Here is a 15,878-nt window from a genome sequence, read left to right as displayed (position 1 = left end):
ATAAAACACCCGAATCCAAAACACACCCGAATCCGACAAAAAATTTTCAGAGAGGTTTTGGGAAAACGCGTCCGAATCCAAAACACGGCCGCGGAACCGAAACCAAAACACAAAACCCGAAAAATTTCCGGTGCACATCTCTACAAATTATATGTGTTGTTCCGCAAGGTGTCGGTTGGAATAGAGCTGATTTATTAGACGGCATTTGAATATAAATTAAATGGTGACTTTTCTTTCTCCGAATTGAAAATAAACATGTTGTCACCACCCATTTGCATATCCTTTATCTGCAGGGTCCCCCTTGGCGTAATCATTCTTCTGCCACAGGCTCCTGAGAAAGAGGTCAGGAGAGGTCTCGAAGCCGCCAACGACACCGAAGAAAGCAGGTACAATTGCACTCTCACACACAGGGGTACCATTACAACTTAGCATCTCCGAACAGGATTACAGATACCCTTGTGAACGGCGAGATGTCACAGTCGCAAGATGCACCAGATACGGGAGACCAACCGCAGCCTGTGGATTATACCCCGAGCCGCGGGAGAGCGCCTGATACACCCAACCCAGCACCTCCAGTGGCAGTTATACCGACGGTACCAATGCCGACAGTACCAACGCCACCAATCACCATGCCGTACTACTTCGGGGCCCCCTGGCTTCCCACATACTCGGTGGACAACCGTTTGGGGGACCAGCTCATTCAGAGAATTCAAGGAAAAGTTACACTCCATGTTCTGGTTATACATGCTGAGCGAAGAACAACAGGCCGAGATTGTCATCGGCCAGTTAAAAGGGTCCGCGCTATGGGAGGCACGATCATGGTCGGAAGTAGACCGAAAGATGGCAGAAAGATTCCTAAAAAAACTGGCCAGCATCTATAACTCCCAGTCCATCGCAGAACTGAAGGGGCGATTATATGCCTGAAAACAACGACCGCAAGAATCCCTGCGAGACTTTGCTCTGGGATTGGCGATGCGAGCAATCCAAGCTAGAGCTCTGAGGGACGTGAAATATGTTGACTAAACATTGATGGACCTGTTTATTGAAGGAGCCAAGAGTGAAACAACGAGGGCCCAGCTGAGAATGTGGAGAAAACAGAAACCCAACTACACATGCCCAGAATTTAAAGAAACTTCCATGGACATACTAGGGTTGAATCAGAACACAGACGCAGAATATGGGGCGACCTCAGAACTCATCGAGGATGAAGAGGGCGAAGAGGCACAGCTGTATGTGATGCCCGAACCCAGCCAGCCCAAACTAAATCGCCACTCAGCAGGTCCAAGCCAGCCAAGATCCGGTCTGAGCCCTCACTAGTGCCGTAACAGATGATGAAAGAAATCTGAGATATTCGCTTGGAACAGGCCGAAAATAAATGCGGAGGCTGGCGTCATGATTCAGGTGGACGAAACAAACGACAATGGGACGTCCCGCGAGGCTCAGGACGACACCCCACCAATCAGTTCGATGCACAGGGGAGACCCATTTGTCGATGCTGAAGGTTGAGTGGGCATATTGAGCGCGAATGTGAAGTCGAGCCTTTAAACAACGTGGCCCCCGAGGCGAGGGACCGACCCTTAGGAAGAACCTTGCAAATAGGTCCATCGGCACCAGAATGGTGGCCACAATACGTGGGCAAGTGCCCCCACTTGAAGATCAGGGTCAACGGAATAGAAATGGCAGCTCTTCTAGATACTGGATCCCAAGTAACGACTATTCAGCTCACCGAGTTCTGGAAAGATAGCAAGATCGTTACACCTCCTACCACCTGGCTCAGCCTACTGGCCAGCAATGGCCAACCAATTCAGTTCCGTGGCTATTGGGAGTCCGAGTTGTCTATTGGCGAAGCACGGCTAGAACATCAAGGCTTCCTGATCACGACTTCCTGTAATGAACAACTACCCCCTGGCATCCTGGGGATGAACGTGCTAAGAAATTTCCCCGGCAATCTGGTGGAGGACCTCTGGATAGAGATGAAGACAGTGGCCCAGAGAGACCGGAAAATGATGCAGCAGATGATGTGTCTGCTTGAGGGGCACAAGCGGTTCACCAACCCCAAAGGAGAAGTGGGCAAGGCTAGAATCACGGACCGCCGACCCATTATACTTCGACCCAATGCCGAACATGTGATATGGCGTAAAGCTAGAATCGGACCAGGGGGCGGGATTACCAAGCTGTCATCGAAGCTGGCAGCCATTTACAGTGGCCAGGACACTGGCGAGAGTGGAACGTGGAAGAGTTCCAGTCCGGGTACTCAATCCACACAGTTACCCGATCCGGCTGTTTCGGAACTGCCCAGTGGCCAGCGTGGTGTTGGTCGACTTTCAAGACGTGTTGGGAGGAACCGTGCCCGGAACTCAACAAAGAACCATAACCAGCCAGTCCAGCCTAATCACCACAGACACCCCTTGGTGGAACGAGATTCAATTCGGAGATGCGGATACACCCGAAGATCAACTAGAGGGTGTTATCCAAGTCGTATATAGGAATGCCGGGGATTTCAGCCAACATCCAGCTGTCTTTGGTAGAGCAGAGGGGGTGCAGCACCACATTCCCACCGGAGTTAGTCCACCAATTAAAGAGATACACAGGCCACTCCCACCGGCCATGTACCAACCGGTGCGAACCATGATCAGTGAGATGCAAGAGGCCGGCGTGATCAGAGAGCCACAGCCTGTGGGCCGCCCCGCTGGTCATTGTCAAGAAGAAGGATGTCAGCCTTCATTTCTGCATCGATTACAGGAGGTTGAATGCAATCACCCACAAGGACGCATATCCATTTCCCCCGAATTGAGGAGTCCCCTGACTGCCCTGAAGACCGCTGTCTATTTCTCCACCTTGGATTTGACCAGCGGGTACTGGCAGATCCCGATGGCCCCAGAAGATCAAGAGAAAATTGCTTTTACCACCCCCATGGGCCTATTCGAATTGGATAGAATGCCGTTCGGACTCTTCAACGCCCCTGCCACTTTCCAGAGGGTCATGGAACACTGCTTGGGCCATCGCAACTTCAAGATGGTCCTCCTGTATCTCGATGACATGATCATCTTCTCGAAAACATACGAGGACCATCTGAAACACTTGGAGGGATTGTTCGTACAACTGGCTCGCTGTGGCCTGAAGTTGAAGCCGTCCAAATGCCACCTCCTGAAGCCGAAAGTGCAATACCTTGGACACATTGTGAGCACTGAGGGGTTGAAGCCAGACCCAGAAGATTTTGCGTGGTGCGCGATTGGCAAGTACCGAAGACCGTCAAAGAAGTGTGCAGCTTCATGGGGTTCGTCGGCTACTACCGATGCTTTATTGGGAACTTTGCTAAAGTGGCCTCCCCTCTGCATGAGCTCCTGCGTGGAAAATCGGGCCAAGAGAGGTGAAGTACGACCGTGGTCGCATGGACCGAGGACCACCAAGTATCTTTCGAACAGCTCAGCGGTCACTTGTCGAGGCACCCCTCCTGGCCTACCATGACTATGAGAATCCCTTTCAAGTCTATACTGATGCCAGCCACCGAGGCCTGGGGGCTGTGCTGTCGCAAGTGCAGGATGACCGGGAAAGGGTAATCGCCTACGCTAGTCGGGGGCTCAGGAAAACAGAATGCAATAACAAAAACTACAGCACGTTCAAATTGGAACTGCTTGCCCTGATTTGGGCTGTGACGGAGAAGTTCAGAAATTACTTGACTGCCACCCCATTCGTAATTGTCACCGACAACAACCCCTTTGCCCACCTATCCACAGCCCGGCTGGGCACAATGGAGCAGAGATGGTTGTCACGCTTGCCCAACTTCCGCTACACAGTAACATACCACAGCGGGAAATCCAATGGCAACGCGGATGCCCTGTCCCATTTGCCCACAGCAGACATTGAGGAAGAAGAACGAGATTGGACTGAAGGCATCGAGACTCCGGTCTTCAAGGCCCATAAAGCACAAAGATGTATGGTCACCTACGACACTGTTGTTGTTACCACAGACCCCTCGCCTGAACCAAGTCTACAAGACAAAGGGGAATTTGACTGGGAGTCGATCCAAGAAGGAAGTTCAGTGATTCGGAACCTCAAAGAGCTTCTCCGCTGAAACTGTCGGCTGACCAGAGTAGAGAGAATTAACGTAGATCAAGAGTTAATTAAACTATTGAGGCACCATGATCGTCTGAGTCTCCGACAGGGACTTGTCATTCGCACAAGTCTTGACCCTGGGACCCAACAGCCCATTCATCAGATCATGGTACCAAAGGAACAAGCTCGCTTCTTACTCACCGCTTACCACAACCAGTCCGGCCACTTCGGGACGCAGAAAACGGAGGCCACTCTGAGGAGGTGGTACTTCTGGATTAGAATGCGGGCTGATGTGGAGAGCTGGTGCCGCGACTGCGTGAGTTACAACCTGAAACGCCCAGCCGAAGCCACCTAGAAAAATCCCCTTCTCCCAAATCCCAGCAGCCGCCCGGGCAAATTGGTGGTATTAGATCACATAAAGCTGGAACCAAGCTCCACCGGTGTCCAATATGCCCTCACGATCATTGACCACTATAGCCGCTTCCTGGTCGTAGTCCCCGCACGTGATCTAACCGCGAAGACGACAGCTGAACTTTTCATGAAGCATTTCATCCGGCCTTACGGATACTCCAATCGGGTCCTGACGGATAAGGGCCCGGCCTTCGAGTCTCAATTATTCCACCAGCTATGTTCCATGTACGGAAGCCGGAAATTGAGGACCATGGCCTGTCCCCGCAGGGGAATGGTCTATGCGAGAGGGCCATTCAGACCATTATAGGGATGCTCCAAAGTCTCTCGGCAGAAGTCAGAGCCCGATGGCCCACTCTCCTACCGGAAATGACGTACCTGTACAACAACACGGAATATTATTCAACAGAATTCACACCCTTCTATTTGATGTTTGGGAGGCAATGCAGACTCCCCAAGGACCTGGAGTTGACTCCTCAGGTAGACGAACCCAATGCTCCACAAACTGACTGGGTGCAAGAGCACCAGCATCGCATTGAGACCACCAGACAAGTTGTAGGAATGCGACTGGAAGTCGTGCATGCCCGGCAAGAGAGAAACTACAATGCTAACGCACGGCCGGTGCCTCTACAGATAGGCGACAGAGTGTGGAGAAAGAAAAACCGTAGAACCAGTAAACTCGACACCATGTGGGAGGCTGTGCCTTATACCATCACCAGAGTACCGACTGATGACATGTATACGTATCAGATCGAGGGAGAAGACGGCCGACTCAGTACTGTACCTCGTGACCAACTGAAGTTGTGCAATTCCGAAAAATCTGTACCGCAGAGGGAGAGGAGTCCTGTGGCAGAGGGATGGGAGCCCCAGGGAGAGATACCACTAGATGACCCAATTAAGTTGTTAATGTTTATGGAGGGCACCATACCTTTCCCCATTGCCCAGCAGCTCACCCCAGAGTTATCAGATGATGAACTACCCAGTGACAGACAGAGTCTTTCTTCAGGTATCTCTGACTTTGAAACCGAATCTACTGTAATCGGTGTCAGGAGGTCAGAACGCAGCACTAAAGGTGTTCTGCCCTTGCGCTACCGAGAATAGAGTATAATGTGCTACATGTAAATATGTTCGTGCTGAATTTGATTACCTTTAATTGGTGAACGTTGTCATCAAAAGACTGTTACTCAGGACTGTTAAGTCACTTTGGCAGAGAGCGCGTGAGGACACGCATAATACTACCAAGGGAACATGTGATACCCAGTGTGGATATCCCTGCTGCATGTCATGCAGTCCTAATGGCAGCCAGAGTACCTGAGAGGCTTTAGTAAAGAACGCTGTTAGGGTTAAAACCCCTTATCTTCAGTACCTATTAACAGCTGGGGCATCTGCTGTACATCAGAATGCGGGAGGCCCGAGATCTCCTCTGATTGGCTGGACAGCTTGTGGGAAGATGAAGGAGGATCCGTTATAAAAGAGGAGGCGGGTTGGCGCGAAAAGGAGAGGCAGACCGATCGCGGCAGTAGAAGCGGCTGATGAGAGCCGTGTCGCCAGCAGAGAGCCACCAGCCGCACGACGCAAGGGGAGAGTCGGGACCTGACTGCCAACCGCACGGAGCGGGAGAACGCTACACACAGCCTATTCAACAAGTGATATGTGGTAATACTGATGCATAGTATACAAGTTATATGTGATGTTCCGCAAGGTGTCGGTTGGAATAGAGCTGACTTATTAGATGGCTTTCGAATATAAATTAAATGGTGACTTTTCTTTCTCCGAATTGAAAATAAATGTGTTGTCACCACCCATTTGCATATCCTTTATCTGCAGGGTCCTCCTTGGGGTGATCATTCTTCTGCCACAGGCTCCTGAGGAAGAGGTTGAGAGAGGTCTTGAAGCCGCCAACGACACCGAAGAAAGCAGGTACAATTGCACTCTCACACACAGGGGTACCATTACATATCAGTCTTTGGCCAGAATGTAATAGAAGCTAAGTTTAAAAGGAGTTTGTAAAATGTCCTATTTTGCTGTAAAAGTTGGACATTTTGCAAACCCAGCAATGTAATGGCGTATGAGTACATGCAAAATCGTCAAACAAAAATATGTTTAACTTTCAACATAGTCCATATACTGTACATGTAATTTATTAGACTCTCCATAAATAGCCTTCTAGTCACCCTGCGTTAATGGAGTTGCACAGGACCTGTCAGCTCACTCACACCAGGCATCTCCTGCTGCATGGCATATTGAGGCAAGATAGATGAGAACACATCTAGAGGCAGCCTAATAACAGCGCCTGGATTGCTAACTCAACAGTACAAGATAACTGACTGGGTGTTGTCACACATACTGCACTTACAGTGTTGCACAAATTAGTCAGAAATATATATTATTACACACTGTGGTTTAGCGTCACTGACAGTGTCACACAAATGAGTCAGAAAAATATATATATTATTTTTTTATATCACCCACTGTGGTTACAGAGTCGCACAAATGAGCCAGAAATGTATATTATTACACACTGCAGTTTAGCTTCACCAACAGTGTCACACAAATGAGTCACACATATGTATTATTTTTTATATCACACACTGGTGGTTACAGTGTTGCACAAATGAATCAGAAATATATATTATTACACACCGTGGTTTAGCTTCACCAACAGTGTCGCACAAACGAGTCAAAGATATGTATTATTATTTTTTGTATCACACACCGGCAGTTACAGTGTCGTACAAATGAGACAGAAATATATATTATTACACACTGTTTAACTTCACCAACCATGTTACACAAATGAGTCAGAAATATGTATTTTTTATAGCACACACTGCACCCCTGGAGGACGCAGCACTTGATGGACAGACAGAGCAGCCCCTTTCAGTCAGACAGCCCCAGTTTATGGACGGAGCACCCCTGAAGCCGCTCCTTGTGTACACCAGAGTACCACAGCAGCCTCTGCCTTCAGACAGCCCCTTAAAGAATAGCACACAGCACAGCACTGACAGGCAGTACATGTACACTGTACAGCCCCAGTTTATGGACACCCAAAACACCTGTTTTATGGACAGACCACCCCTGCAGCAGACCCTTGTGTACACCAAAGTACCACAGCAGCTCCTTCTTTAAGTTCAGAAAGCCCTCAACCCCCCAAAAATAGCAAATAGCACAGCACAGACAGGCAACACATTTACACTGTACAATCTCCAATGCCGGAGTGAAGATAGCACCAATGCACAAGGACTTATATAGGATCCAAAATTTGCGAGAATCCAACAGTGGGATGATGATGCTTTGCCTTACTTTTGGATCTGAAGCTGGCAAAAAAAAACCTAGCCAGGCTCGGATCATGGCTCACATCTCAATGTTCGGGTGGGTTCAGTTCTCGGAGAACTGAACCCACTAATCTCTAGTTTAAACAAACCCAAACATTGATGTTCAATTCTCCACAATCATTTAACAAACCTAGACAGGCTTGTGTTAAATTCCAAGTAGGGACTTTGGGTTGACCATTATAAAATATAGTAGAGAAATCACTGATATAAATAACAAACATGCAGCTGTTTTACAGTCACCACGCAAAACATGAAAACAAATCAGCAAGAAATGGATAATATTAAGGAGGAAAGGATTTCCAGAAGTAAAAAGGAGGAATTGCAACAAACAACTTTTTATAAACAACAACACACACACCTTATATTAATGGGATAAATGAGCCAACAGTACAGAGTGTAGGCAGTTGTATGTGAATCCAGTGGTAGTGGATTGTGGATGTCCACTCTTACGAAAGGCCGGTGTCCCATACCCCTGCTGAACTTGTCTTACTTGATGTGGTTTCCCTATGGTCTCCCCTCCTGAAGTGAGTTGCTGATGTTTCAACCACTGGATTAACATAACACTGCCTACACTCTGTACTGTTTGTTCACTACTCTCAACAAACACCCCCACCCATGTAGGCACCTGTTCCTATTAACACTTTGGGGTATATTTACTCAAATTTGATTTTGAAAACCACTTTATGAATCTTCAAAATCGATTGAAATCGATTCCATTTAAGTTTCTAAACTTTTTTGAAAAATTCCTTATTTATTAAAAATCGATTTGGGGGGGAAGCTCTCTCTTTACATTGTTTTATACATGAAAACTGATGATTAATTTTGAAAAAAATATTTACAGCTGAAATTGTTGGCAATACGCTTAGCCCTAATCTGCCTTTCTGCCTCCCATTTTCTGTGCTCACATAGGGGTATATTTACTAATATTCGTGTTTGAGTCGATTTGTCTTGTGTTTAAACTCATTTTTTATCGGGTGCATTTTACTGCAACTTTTTGAATCCTGATACGGTAATTTACTAAGCTGCAGAGTTTGCCACATTCGTGTTTTCCGATGTCGATGTGATTCGTAATGTCAGGCAGTGTTTTACGGGAGTGATTAGTAAAACACTGCCTGACAAAACACAATGAATCCCGAACGGATCTGTGAGATCCGTGCAGGGCTTCATTGTGTACCTTAAAAAAAGTGTTTAAAGTGTTAAAAATTCAGAAAAAAATTGCGTGGGGTCTCCCCTCCTAAGCATAACCAGCCTCGGGCTCTTTGAGCCGGTCCTGGTTGTAAAAATACGGGGGGAAAATTGACAGTGGCTCCCCCATAGTTTAACAAATGGCACTGGGCTCTGCGCCTGGTGCAAAAAATATGGGGGACAAAAGATGTAGGGGTCCCCCGTATTTTTACCACCAATGGTGGGAACTTTGCGGTCTGCGGTAGACCGCGAGGTTAAGTGGGGTCACTCTTGTGGTTGGCCCCACTTAACCTCGCGGTCTACCGCAGACCACAAAGTTCCGACCATTGGATAAGATGGAGCGCCTATGTGCTACATTATATCTACAGTGCGCAGCCTGACTGACAGCTCTGGAGCGCACAGCCAATCAGGAGAGTGCCATGACGTGGCACTCCCTGATTGGCTGAAGGGACCCTCTTTGACAGGAGTCATGGGGGTCCTGCCAGATGGGGAAAGGGGATTCATGTGTAAACATGGATCCCCTTTCAGTGCGTGGTTCGGGTTTTCATTTTTTTATTTTTACAAGTCCGTGGATTATAACTTATAAGAAGAGTACCGATCTACCCCGGATTCTTTGTAAGTATAATTTTATTTACAGGTACCCCAGGATTCTATTGGACAAGGGGACCGACTGCTTCGTGTCAACATAGGTAAGTATGTATGAATGTAAGTGTGCATGTATGTTTAATAAAATGTTACTCTCAAGGTGTGTGTGTTTTGTTTTTATTTGGGTATTTTTTTGTAGTAAAACTACAGGTAACAGCGGGCCCATTTTTCCCCCGCATGTTGGTACTTGTGGTTCTCCAAGTACCAGCTTGTGGGGGAGGCTTGCTGGGACTTGTAGTTCTGGAAAAAAAAAAACAATATTCTATTTTTTACACAAAAAGCTATCAGCCTCCCATTCTCCCTCGGGCTTCATCCCTGGCCCTTGGGTGGCTGGAGCTCTTGATTTAAGGGGTCTCCACTCCTCCAGGGTACCCCGGCCAGAGGTGACTAGTTGGGGGGGGTAATGACACGGTCGCAGTGAACAATATAAAAGTGTTCTCCGGCTGTGGCATTATCTCTCTGGCTAGTGGAGCCCGGTGCTGGTGGTAAAAATACCGGGGACCCCTACGTCTTTTGTCCCCTGTATTTTTTGCACCAGGACCAGGCGTAGAGCCCGGTTCTGGTTGTTATAATATGGGGGAACCCCTGTCAATTTCCCCCCCGTATTTTTACAACCAGGACCGGCTCAAAGAGCCCGAGGCTGGTTATGCTTAGGAGGGGGAACATGTCCGTTCCCATAGATAACCATGCACAGATCTCAATGATCCGTGCATGATTATCCAAACTCGCCTGGAAAAAGCAGGTCTTTTTTTTTGCTGCTTTTTTTAATGATTCGTTAAAAAAAATGATCGCAATAGAGCATTCAGAAACTAACACCCAAATACGAATGAATAGTAAATTCCCATGTTGCATGAACAAACAGCCATGTTTGACTGATGGTCTATTCATTCATATTTCTGAACTTAGCCGTGAAAACCATTACAAATTGCCCAAACACTGCCGAGATTTGTGCTTAGTAAATTCCCGTGTTGCCACTTAGAAAAAAAACACAAATCGGACAAACACGAAATTTTAGTAAATATACCCCATAGTCAGTTGTTGCTATAAAAAAAACCCTCTGCATGGTAGGGAGTGGTTTATTTAATGCGCGATTATGCAATAGATGGCAACAGAGTACAATACTGAACATTTTTGCCAAATGATACAATAATATGTCTTCCAAATATTCTTTTAAAAAAACAAAAAACAAATATGCATTCTGTCATGGATTGGGTGGCTGTATGTGTCTCTTTATGCTAATGCTCAGCAGGAGTTTGTGGATTTGACAATGGGGTCAGAAGTCAAGAGCAACATAGCCTTAATAACCTTTTTTGGTGGTAGGGGAACAAATTAGAACAATATAGTAACTAGCTGCATTATTAGCACATAGTGGTATCTTACACAACAACCATCCCTCTGACATTTGTCCCACAAGAGTTTTTGCTGGTAAGGATGAACTGCTGTGGATGTAAGCATCATGGGTTGAATCAGGATAGCCAGTTACAACACTCGTGTCATTTCTATATATTTTCCAGCCAAATTGCCTAATATTGTGCTCTGCTGCTATCTATTGCACATTAATAGAATAAGTATGATGCCTATAAGTATAAATATGTGCACTATGCGACTCATGAAGCTGCTGATGGTTCTTTAATTGATCTTCCAGGGTTCTCTAAGTCAGGTGGTGATTTGCATTGTGCAGGTAGGTGCACTATATACCATAACCTTGGATTACTACTTTCACACTGCCATACACTATCAATGTCCTACCTAACATTATTCTAAACATTTGGGGATTTGAAGTTTGATTTGGAGTTCGATTCTAAATCAAACTTTAGTAAACAAGACAATTCTATGTTGAGCTATGGGAAAATATTGATGTTTTTCAGAAATTCGATTTCTATTGGGATGTGAGTTGAATTTGGCAATAGAATCGATTTGACATTCGATATGGTCTTAGTAAATCAAATGGAAATTGAATGGAAACAGAATGCCAAATCCCTTGGCTCACGAAAATCAAACTTTAGTAGATTTTGCACCTGGACTTGTTAAAGGTTGAATAAGAAGAACTATTGAATCTACACTATGTAGACAAAAGTGATTGGACACTGACAGCAAATACAGATATAGCCATGCTCATCTTACTGTGATGCAGTAAACCATGTTGCAGCATACTGCATCGTACTAAGATGAGCATGGCTACATCTGTAGGTCAATAAGATTTTATTGACATCACCACTTTGTAGGTCCACCATATGCAGTGATCACTGCAGACACCATTCTTGGCAAACTGTCCACAAGTTTCTGAACAACAGCATGCTTTATGTTTTGCTATTCCACCTTGCATAGAAAGTTGAGTAGGTCTAGAATGCACACATCTCTCCAATTCATCCAAAGATCAGGCCAGTCCATCTGCGTAACGGAATTTTCTGTATACTAGTCCAGCATCAACCTGGAAACATGACATTGCACAGCTTATGATGATCCCCTTTTCAAACTCGGTTAGCTTCTTACAGCAAGCCATTCCATTAGCAAATGATCTAATCAGTGCTTCTACCCATTTTATACCCTCATGAACATGTGTCTGCTTCAGGAGCACACTATTTTGATTGCGTCTGTCCAATCACTTTTGTCTACAAAATGTATGTATGTATATATATAATATGTATATGTATGTATGTATATATATATATATGTGTGTATATATATATATATATATATATATATAGTGTGTGTATGTGTATATATATATATATATATATATATATATATATACACACCAAGAAAAATGAGGTGGCACTCCAAGACTTAATCAAAGGTGATACAACTTTAGTGATAACACATCAACGTTTCGGGGAGCGTGTCCCCATCATCAGGATAAAGTGTACAGTGCAGTAAACAAGAATTTATACTTACACAGACCTCTATTTGCCCCCTCCTCGGCGGATGCCGTCCCGGGACCTAACGCGGCACTTTCGTATTCGTACACATCACTGGAAATGAGTGGTTACCATGACAACCACACTACACCGTTATAATAATAGAATGTAAGGTGCAAGGTAAACAAACCTTGCACAAGTGAATAAATAATAACAAAATATAAAAAGACATACAATGCGTCAGAGCCTATAAAACAAGCATACATAAAAATACAAAGAACCAACTGTATAAAATATTTGACAGCATTAGAATAGTCAATAATACGATCTGATTTATAACAAATAAACCATATTGCTATGCAACCTTATGTTTCCAGGAATGTTACCCAATTACTCTAAACCACAATTATTACAAAATCATAAAAAGCATGAGAAGCTAAGTGACTCATTCAGACCTTTCGGACTGACTGTGTCCAGGGTAAAAATCCACGTAACCTCCAGTTGTAAAAGTTTTTTTGCTCTATCACCTCTTCTTAATGAATTGGATACCTGGGCTACCATCCTGAAACAGAGCATTGCTATGCTATGACGAGCCTACACAAAATGACGGGCTACAGCTTGATCACTGGAACACGAAATGAGCGCAGCTCTGATAGCAGTTCTATGCTGGGCAATTCTCTCTTTGAATTGCCTCTCTGTATTGCCCATGTAGTGTAAACCACATGGGCAAGACAGGAGGTAGACCACAAATTCAGACGTACATGTCAAGGGAACTTTGATCACGTACTCTTTACCCGAATACGGGTGCGAAAATGTATGGCCTGTGATCATTGCACTGCATGAATAGCATCCAGTGCAACAATAACAACCTCCCTTTCTGGAAAGAAAATGCTGTTTTTCTGGGCCCATCCCAGCGATATCTGTCCTCACAAGTAGGTCTTTCAGATTGGAACCCCTGGTATAGCTTGGAAGCAATTGAGCATTATATAACGAAGGTAAATCAGGGCCTGCATTAATGATTGGCCATAATCTTTTAGCTTGCTTATTAGTGAACTTGATTTTTACTGTATAACAATTAACCCAAGGGATAACCTGCAAGGATGAAGGAGCTGTCACCTTACAGTATCTTGAAGAAGGGTATCTAAAATTGCGAAAATGGCAGACTATCGATAGTTGCTTGTGGGTGGAAACTGTTATGTCTAAGAACAGTTTTCCTGTCCGTAGGTTTCACAAATAAACTAGTTTGAATTTTCCCATTAACAATAGAGATGTTTACATCTAAAAATTGTATACATTGAGAACTAGTAGTCATACTTAATTTGGCTGGACATGCTGAGTTGTTATGACGTTCAATCAAATCTGTAAGCTGACATAACTCACCACCCCACAAGATCAAGATGTCATCAATATAACGATAATATCTGAAAACAAATATAGAGAGATCATCAAAAAAGAACTTCAATTCCACAGCATGCATAAAGGAATTAGCATATGATGGAGCCACACAACTCTCCATGGCACAGCCGGCATTTTGTAAAAAGAACTGGCCATCATATAAAAAACAATTATGTTTTAATGTAAATTCTAATAACTCAATAAAAAACATCACATTAGGACCCAAGTATTTAGGGTTATCTGAGATTAACTGATATACAGCCCGTAATCCCCACTCATGGGGTATACACATGTATAGGCTCATCACGTCAATAGCATATAGGGTATGTAGTGCAGTGTATAGTGGCATGTAGTGTAGTTTTGTAGTTCAGCTTGTAGGGGATGTAGTATAGTAGTGCAGTGGATAGGGGAATGTAGTGCAGTGATGAAGTGTTATGATATAGTGCAGTGATATAGTGCAATGTATATGGACACACAGAGGAGCATGTACTTGAACATGCTGCTGGAGGTGCATGTGACAAATAGGGTATTTGAGGCACATAGGGGAATATTGTCCAATAGTATCCCTTTTTTAAATTTTTTTGATAATCTAATTATTTTAGTGACAGGGTTTTTTGTGTGTGTGTGGGTGGTGGGGGTTCGGGAGGAGGGCGCCAAATTGCTGCCTTGCCCCGGGTGACAAAAGTCCTAGCTTCTGCCTATATTACATACTAGTGAGCGCTCAGTCATTATCTAACCCATAGAGCAGTAACAGAGCAAGTATCATGTGATATACTTTTTTCCTAACATCCCATCCTATATACTATGTGAATTGCACAGAATGGTAATGTACAGTAGGTTAAGGCAAATGTGTTAATGGGGCATTAGGAAAGGTAAAACTACAGTAGTTTCAGTTCAATTTACTGGGAACTGGCAGCAGTATAAAGCATTAAGCCCTAGTTAAAAATGAAGCCGGAGTGAAGGAGAAGAGGGGAAGCTGGGACACATATTGATGTTAGATGCAGTGCTGCCTTTCTGTGGCTAATGTTAGCACAGATCTGGGTTGGGAGTGCCATTTTTTTTTTAGGGGGGGGGGGTGTTTAGGGGGCAGCATGCCCTTATCCCAGATCACCCAGTGTCAATTATCCTAGCCAGACTTCTTCTTATTCACAGGCAGTTCACAATCCATTGATGCCAGCAGGCTTGCTTGCCAAATGTATCACCAGGACTGCCATCAGAAATTGTGGGGCCCGGGAGTGAAGAAATAGGCAGTCGCCCCTACCAAACACACACACACACTTATGCACCATGGAAGCAGACATTCTGTGGGATGAAGCTGTATTCATGAGAAGATCCATCAGGTCATTAATAACTGGAGAACAAAGGTAGTTAATGAACAGACTGAAATCCTATGAACACTGATGTTCAGCCCACAGGACAGCTGGCACCACTGCCATACAGATGTATTTTGTCTAAGTGCAGCAGAGTGTCTGAAGAGCACAACTCTACAATCCAGTATTTGAAATAATGCTATTGATGCACTGATGCTATTGGGCCTATTTCAGACCTGAACGCAGCAGCAAATTTGTTAGCTAATGGGCAAAACCATGTGCACTGCAGGTGGGCCAAATATAACATGTGCAGAGAGAGTTAGATTCGGGTGGGGTGTGTTCAAACTGAAATCTAAATTGCAGTGTAAAAATAAAGCAGCTAATATTAACCTGCACAGAAACAAAACAACCCACCCAAATCTAACTCTCTCTGCAAATGTTATATCTGCCCCACCAGCAGTCCACAAGGTTTTGCCCATTAGCTAACAAATTTGCTGCTGCGATCAGATCTGAATTAGGCCCATTGTTCAGGGTTTTCATTGGGATAGCGTTTGAAAATGAGAAACAGTAAAACCTTAAGCCCCCCCAAAAAAGCTAAGACAAAAAAATACAACTAAAAAGTTCAATCTCACCCCACCCACAACAATAACAATCAGCGCTGTCTCTGTGGGGCAGCTATAAAAATC

At 44.8% G+C, this 15,878-nt stretch overlaps 1 long non-coding RNA gene across 2 annotated transcripts in view; it reads left to right on the top strand.

Moving 5' to 3' along the window:
- LOC134956894 (uncharacterized) overlaps positions 1-15,878 on the top strand; it is a 68,555-nt gene that overhangs the window by 32,188 nt on the left and 20,489 nt on the right. For both annotated transcript variants that reach the window (XR_010186272.1, XR_010186271.1), the window contains exons 2-3: positions 6,292-6,384; positions 11,275-11,310. This is a non-coding gene — a long non-coding RNA (uncharacterized LOC134956894). The remainder of the gene's footprint in view (positions 1-6,291; positions 6,385-11,274; positions 11,311-15,878) is intronic.

Source organism: Pseudophryne corroboree, chromosome 9 (assembly GCF_028390025.1).
Source record: "Pseudophryne corroboree isolate aPseCor3 chromosome 9, aPseCor3.hap2, whole genome shotgun sequence".
NCBI lineage: Eukaryota > Metazoa > Chordata > Amphibia > Anura > Myobatrachidae > Pseudophryne > Pseudophryne corroboree.
This window is presented reverse-complemented; position numbering and strand designations above follow the sequence as displayed.